Genomic DNA, 6,755 nt, shown 5'->3' with positions numbered 1-6,755 from the left:
AAATCGGGGAGCTCTGGTAAATGTAAAGGAGTAAGATTCACATACTTGGATCTGATTTCCTCGAATCTGAGACAGTGTAGTAATTGGTGGGCCAGAGATTCAACTGAGCCATTGTTACATGGGCACAATATTTTAGCCTTTTCTTGCTTATTAAATCTGCCATGTAACAAGGCAGAAGGCATAACATTAAACCTGGCGAGCATTATGGGTTTATTAAGCAATACAGGTAGTGTGCCAAGTGGTCCCGTTCAAATGGGAGAGAAAAATACAGGGGGGAGTAGGCAGCAAGCTGTCCTAGTCAAAGTCTGGTTCTGCCTGTCAGGATGGTTTCCTTCTGTCAGTTTGGTGAAGGGGAAACGAGCCATTAATGCCGGCTATCACTCTGGGTAGGCCCGTCTCCCCCCTCCCATCTGGTCAGCTGGCCTCGGACGTGGCTGGGCTCCCATCCTACTAGGTGTGAAGTGGTTCCTGCCTTTTGTGCCTTTCTCTTTGTTGCTATGCTGGGGCCGAGGCGCCCAGCGGGGGGGTCGAGGGCATCAGGGATTTAAGAATCGTCTATGTTTGGCTTTGCTTTGGTTGCCAAATAAAGCCTATAGTTTGAAAACTGCTGTTTCTTTATTCTTGGACTGAAGTCTCACACTGCCGTTGCTCCTGGAGAAGTTCCCTTTGCTTCATGAAGGGGAATGTTAGAATTGGATGTACTAAGTATTGTTTTTCGTTATGTAGCTAAGGAAACTTTCCAAGCTCCAAGCGTTTGATTCGGAAGTTAAAGCTGGTCCAGCATGCGGCGGCTCGCTTGCTCACAGGAGGCGCCTTCAGAGAACATATTCAGCCTGTGTTGCGCCAGCTGCACTGGCTCCCGGTCGAATTCCGAATCATCTTCAAGGTGTGGGTTTTGACCTTTAAGGCCTTGCGCGGCCTGGGACCCTCGTACCTTCGGGACCGCATCACCCCATATGTCCCTACTCGGCCTCTGCGATCAGCAGAGGCCAATTTGCTGGTGATCCCTGGCCCCTCGATGATACGGCTGGCCTCCACGCGGGCCAGGGCTTTTACAGCGCTGGCCCCGGCCTGGTGGAACACCCTTCCTCCAGCTGTCCGGGCCCTGCGGGACCTGGGTGAGTTCCGCAGGGCCTGCAAGACTGTGTTGTTCCACCGGGCCTTTGGAGTGTCCGGCCGCTGATATGGTGCCCCCTACTGCTCTTTACTGCCCTCGTTTTTGGGGCCGTTACATCAGGGTCCCCTCATATTGAGGGGCCTACCGTCCCCCCCCCTCTTTTGGGGGTAGGTTTTAAATTTGAGGTTGGACGCCTGTTTTTATGTATTAATCTGTTTTCGCTGGTTTTAAGTTATTTTATTGTTGACATGAGATGGAGCCTATGTATTTATATTGTATGTGTGATTTGCTCCTGCTTGTCTCTGAACTTTTGTTGTTCACCGCCCGGAGCCCTTCGGGGATCGGGCGGTATATAAGACGAAACAATAAATAAATAAATAAATAAATAAATAAATAAATAAATAAATAAATAAATAAATAAATAAACAAGTGTAGTGGGGATCAAGCCCAACTTGTTGCACACTTCCCATTGCAGGTAATTGAGTATTTGCAATCTCACCTCCAAGCCCCACTTTGGTTGGGTGCCATTTTGTAACCTCTAACTGTATGGGTTCCGTAAGCAGAACTTCAGCGAGTTGCAAAGAACCAAATTTAAACAAAACAGTTTACTTCTCTTTACAAATAACACTTTAAAAACATTTAACATTTACACTTTGCAGTTCAAGGTCCTGTTCAGGTTGCATTTTAAGTCCTTCAATCTATTTACAGTCTACTGATACTGCCCAGTCCAATTCTTCTTTGCAAGTGGGTTGGCTCCTGAAGACTCCAAGGGCTGGATGAACAGGTTTCCACATGATGAAGGTTTCCAGGAGAACTCTCACCCATGACAACCACAAAAAAGAAACCCTTAACAAGGTGTTCAGGGCTTATAGAAACCAAGGTCCGAGTCTGGTAGCCTTGTCTCCTCCAAAGAGCTCTGCAGCCTTTCTGCTGCTCTGAGTCTCCACCCCTTTCTGGGTCAACCCATTCAGAGCATGGGGGTTACACCAGCAGGCTTTTTTGGGATAAAAACAGATTCCTCCTTGCTGAGGGAGTGGTTTTAAAAGGCATCTGCGTGGAACTTAACTGTTTCATGTTTGGAATGGTTGTGTTAGGTGGAGATCGTGCTGATCTAATGAGCTGATCAATTATTACTTGCATATTTAATTGAGCGCTGATGGCAGCCCTGAGTAGATCTGCATAGGAATGAATGGGCTACAAGTGACTGGGAAGTCCCCAAAGATTGCAAGAAACATCGTGATACATTGTTTGAAATTGCTTCCTCCCCCCCCCCACCCAGCAAAGCGAGCCCCTCATTGCAAAAGGGGAGGGGCTGTGCTTCCACCCACGAGGGAGGGGGCGGTGCTTTGGGGAGGCCACAGAGCCCGCAATCCTAGAGCGGCCGCCAGGGAAGGGGGGGCGGGGGAGGGAGCCATTTCCTTCTTCCGGGGACGAAGAGGGGGCCTTTGCAGCCCCGGAGTGAGTCCAGGGGGGAGGGGGGGAGAAGGTGGGAAACGTGGGGGGGGGAGGGGAGGGGCCTGCCCTGATCCAGGAAAAGGCGGCTCCACTGCAGAGCTGGGGTGCTTCTGCTGGCGTCCCTCTCCCCCCCTCCTCTCTGCAGCCACAAGGGGGCATGTGAGATCATGCAGCCTAATCCCTCCCTCCCTCCCCGCACTTCCCGGGGGTCTCATGAGTGACTGACCCTTTGCAAGGGGGTGAGAGTGGAGGGAGGCGGGGGAAGGGGGTGCTACTCTGGGTCAGCAAGGGAGAAGCTCCCTCCCCCCACCCCTGGAGGGCGGGGGCCCCAGCAGAGAGCAAGGAGGGCGGGGGGAGGGGCAGAGAGGGGTCCCACCTGTATCAGCTGAAGTCCTCACCGTCAGGACATGAGGAGGGGGGTTGAAATGTGGCCAGGGTCTTCTAGGGAGGGGCCAAAACACAGAGAAAGGAATGGGGGAAGCCAAGAATTAAGGGAGCTCTCTTACCCCCCCCCACCACCACTTCTTGATCCCGAAAGAGCCTCTTTGCACAAAAGCCCCACCCCCCAGAGGAGCCAGGGAATGGAGCCCTGCAAGAGACAAGGGCAGGAAAGGGCCCTTTTATCCGCTTTGGACTGGCGAGGGGGCTGAGGGGTCAAGGCTGAGGAGGGGCAGGAGGTGTGGGGGAGCCCCCCCCCATTCCTCTGACCCCTCTTCTTCTGGGCAGCCTGGTCCCAGCAGGCCTTTCCTTCCTTCCAGCTCCCTGTGCCAAGCAAGGCAGCCACCTCCTTTGCTTTTTGGGGGGAATGAGGGAGAGCCCCCCCCCCCCCAATGCCCTTTCTTCTTCTCCCTGGGGAAATCCTGGTCCTCTAAGTTGCAGGTTCCTTTTTCTACACTCCCTGGGGTGAAGGGGTTAGCCCAGTAGCAATGGACATGATCTGGCAATTTGATTATGGAAATCTGTTTTGATCCAGTGGAAAAATATGGAGGATCCATGATTTGGGAAACCAATCTTTGCATCATGATGTCTTCTCAAAGCAGTGGACTGTATTGGGGTAGTTTCTAGGCATGGACATAATATGTGAATTGACGGCAAGTTTGGGGTCACTCAGTGCAAAACCCACGAGGATCCGTTCTTTGGAAGAGCCGTGGATCCATCGCCTGTGGAGAAGTACCACCAAGCGGAGATTCCCTGATGTTTGTAGGACGCTCTTGTGGTTGTGAACATGACCTGTGAATTTAAGCGACCCTGACACAGAACTCACAACAACAATGCGGAGGATCCATGCTTTGGAATTATAAGCCTTTCAAAAGGCGTTGCAGCAGAGACGGAGCTACCAGGGGGCCTGGGGTGATGTGTGCTGGGGTGGGAAAATCGCCTGGGCCTCTCTGCAGGCCCCCTGTGCCCCACCCCACACGCTTACCTTTAAACAGTGCAGGCTGGGGAAACGGCCTGTTCCATTCAGGCTTATAATGGCGTGGTGGGAAATCGTGTGAGTCTCCTGAAAGGAACCAGCCAACTTTGCTAAAGATTTGCACTTGTGGATGGCCGAATGCTGTGGCAATTGTGTTCACCTTCAACTCTTCGGTGCCCACAGCATTTTCTCTCTTCCACACACATTTATAGCAAATTTGGCTGGTGGAGACTGAGCCCAGCAGCAACCCCTACAGAAAAGTTGCAGAGAAGGGGCAACCTTGAGGATGATTGAGGGGACTGGAGCACCTTCCCTTATGAGGAGAGAGGCTGCAGCGTTTGGGACCCTTAGTTCGAGAGGAGGCGCTCCGAGGGGGGGATAAGGATTGGAAGCTCCAGCAAAATTATGCAGGGGGTAGAAAATGCTGACAGAGAGACATTTTTCTCTCTTTCCACAATACTAGAACCAGGGGCATTCCATTGAACATGCTGGGGAAGAATTAGGACTAAATAAAAGGAAACACTCCCTTTCACGTAACGCAGATTGGTGTTTTGGAATATGCTGTCGCAGGAGGTGGTGATGGGCCACTTCAACCTGGATAGCTTTAAAAGGGGCTTGACAGATTTATGGAGGAGAGAAGTCGATCTCTGGCTACCAATCTTGATCCTCTCCCTTGATCTGAGATTGTGCAAATGCCTTAACAGACCAGGTGATCCCGGGGAGCAGTAGCTGCAGAAGGCCACTATGCTGCCTCACATCCTACATGTGAGCTCCCAAAGGCACCTGGTGGGCCACTGCGAGTAGCAGAGAGCTGGACTAGATGGACTTTGGTCTGATCCAGCTGGCTTGTTCTTATGTTCTTATGTTCTTACAGGAAAGGCCCCCACCCAGAGCAAGACCCCTACCACAGTGCCTCCTGTTTGAAGACCTCTACCACAGAGCTATCTGGGCATAACACAGAAAAGCCCCATTGAAGTTCAAGCCCCACAGAACTTGCTTTTCGAAGAACCTGGCAGATTCTGGGGAATGTCTGGAAAGCGTGTAAGCTTGGCTGCACATTTTTTTGAAGATAGAGGCGCCTAGACTTTTTCAAGGTGGCTCCAAGGAGGCCTTGAGTACACAGTATCCAAGCTTGGTGAGGCTTTGCTTCTGGAGTGGGGGGGCTGAGAGGATTGAGAAGAGTTCTGAAGAGAGACTCCACCCAAGCAGGCTTTCATTATTGCAGGAGCCAGGGAAACAAAAAATAATAATAATAATAATAATAATAATAATAATAATAATAATAATAATAATAGTTTGTATTTATACCCCCTTTCTCTCCTATAGGAGACTCAAAGGGGCTTACAATCTCTTGTGTCCCTCTCTCCCCCTCACACCCCAGACTAACTGGTGGCTGCTACTAGCTCTTTCAATTTTGCGCCCAACAGGATTGTGTGTATGTTATTCACTGGCTATTATTAATCTGCATTGTGATGGTTGTGGATTGTTATTTGACTCTTCTCAGAGTGATTGGACGGTCGGAAGCAACCAATTGCTGACCTCAGAAGGATTTCGGCCTTTTAATAAAGGTTGCACATTGATATTTGAAAGCTACAAGAAACTCCTGAAAAGAAAGAACAGACGACATACCGAGGAACGGCAGAACTGCCAGTCTGTTCAACTTCATGGGACTGGCTTGGCAGAAGTAGCAAAGAAACAGGCCCAAACTGGTAATGCGTGCTAATTTTTTTGTTTTTTTCTTACTTCATACTTGAAGAACTTTGTCTTAGGAACAACAACAACGAAGGTTTGCTTGTCTTTTCCACAAACGCACATGTCATAAAGTGAAATCACACAAAGACGTGAACTTCCTCAGTTTTTTAATTAACAATATTTGATACCCTCTTTGAATTATCTCAGAGTTCTCGAGCTGAACATGGTGAGATGCAATTTCTCGCGCACACACAGACACATTCTGCATGGGAGTTGCCACCTTCTGATCTTCAGATGGAATCAATGATTTAAGAGGTGCCATTTCTTAGACCTCAACCTGAAAATAGTCATTTTATTGGGGTGTCGTGTGGTTTCCAGGCTGTATGGCCGTTTTCTAGTAGCATTTTCTCCTGACATTTTGCCTGCATCTGTGGCTGGATCTAGTCATTTCATTCTTTCCTTCCTTCCTTCCTTCATTTAAAGAACCAGTCATTTTATTTATCCACAAAAGGCTGTTTTCGTAGCCAACTGAGAATTGCTTCTTTTCAGAGTCAAAGGCAACCAAGTAGAAGAGGAAGGAGATGGAAGAGCCGACTCAGCAGGGAGTGGGACGGGTAAGAGAGTAACAAACATCCCCCCCGTCTCCGGCCCAAGCTGGGAGTGGTGTGGGAATTTGGGAGTAGAGCTGTGCTAGAGATCTGAGTCATGGAGAGGAAGCTTCTGAACGCTGAGGTCTCCTTTGCCGACACTTCCGGGGGGTTCTCACACCACGATGCTGGATGGCCCCGAGAGGTTTGCAGCCAGCTGCATGGACTTTAGGCAGCTAGCTGAAGCCTAGAGAGGTAACTCCAAGAAGCAGATCCTGGATCTGAGGATCTCTGAGCAGTTCCTTTGACCCTCCTGCCCCCCAGAAATGCAGCGCTGGGTGAGAGGGGATCGCTGTCCTGAGACTAGCTCCCAAGCTGAGTGGCCCTGGCAGAGGGCTTCCTCCTGAGTCAAGCCGAGGGAGAAGAGGCAGGCAGGAGAGGTTAGAACTTTCTTTCCAACTCTTTCTAGGGAACTCTCTCATCCCTCCAG

General features: G+C 50.2%; 1 long non-coding RNA gene across 1 annotated transcript; it reads left to right on the top strand.

Moving 5' to 3' along the window:
* The first annotated feature begins 2,519 nt into the window (after positions 1 to 2,519).
* LOC125430668 lies at positions 2,520 to 6,281 on the top strand. Its single transcript, XR_007244208.1, has 3 exons — positions 2,520 to 2,575; positions 5,491 to 5,695; positions 6,228 to 6,281. It is a non-coding gene; the product is annotated as an uncharacterized LOC125430668 (long non-coding RNA).
* Positions 6,282 to 6,755: the final 474 nt, after the last annotated feature.

Source organism: Sphaerodactylus townsendi, linkage group LG04 (assembly GCF_021028975.2).
Source record: "Sphaerodactylus townsendi isolate TG3544 linkage group LG04, MPM_Stown_v2.3, whole genome shotgun sequence".
In the NCBI taxonomy this organism is placed as follows: Eukaryota; Metazoa; Chordata; class Lepidosauria; order Squamata; family Sphaerodactylidae; genus Sphaerodactylus; species Sphaerodactylus townsendi.
The sequence above is the reverse complement of the archived record's forward strand: the minus strand, read 5'-3'. Positions and strand labels throughout refer to the sequence as shown.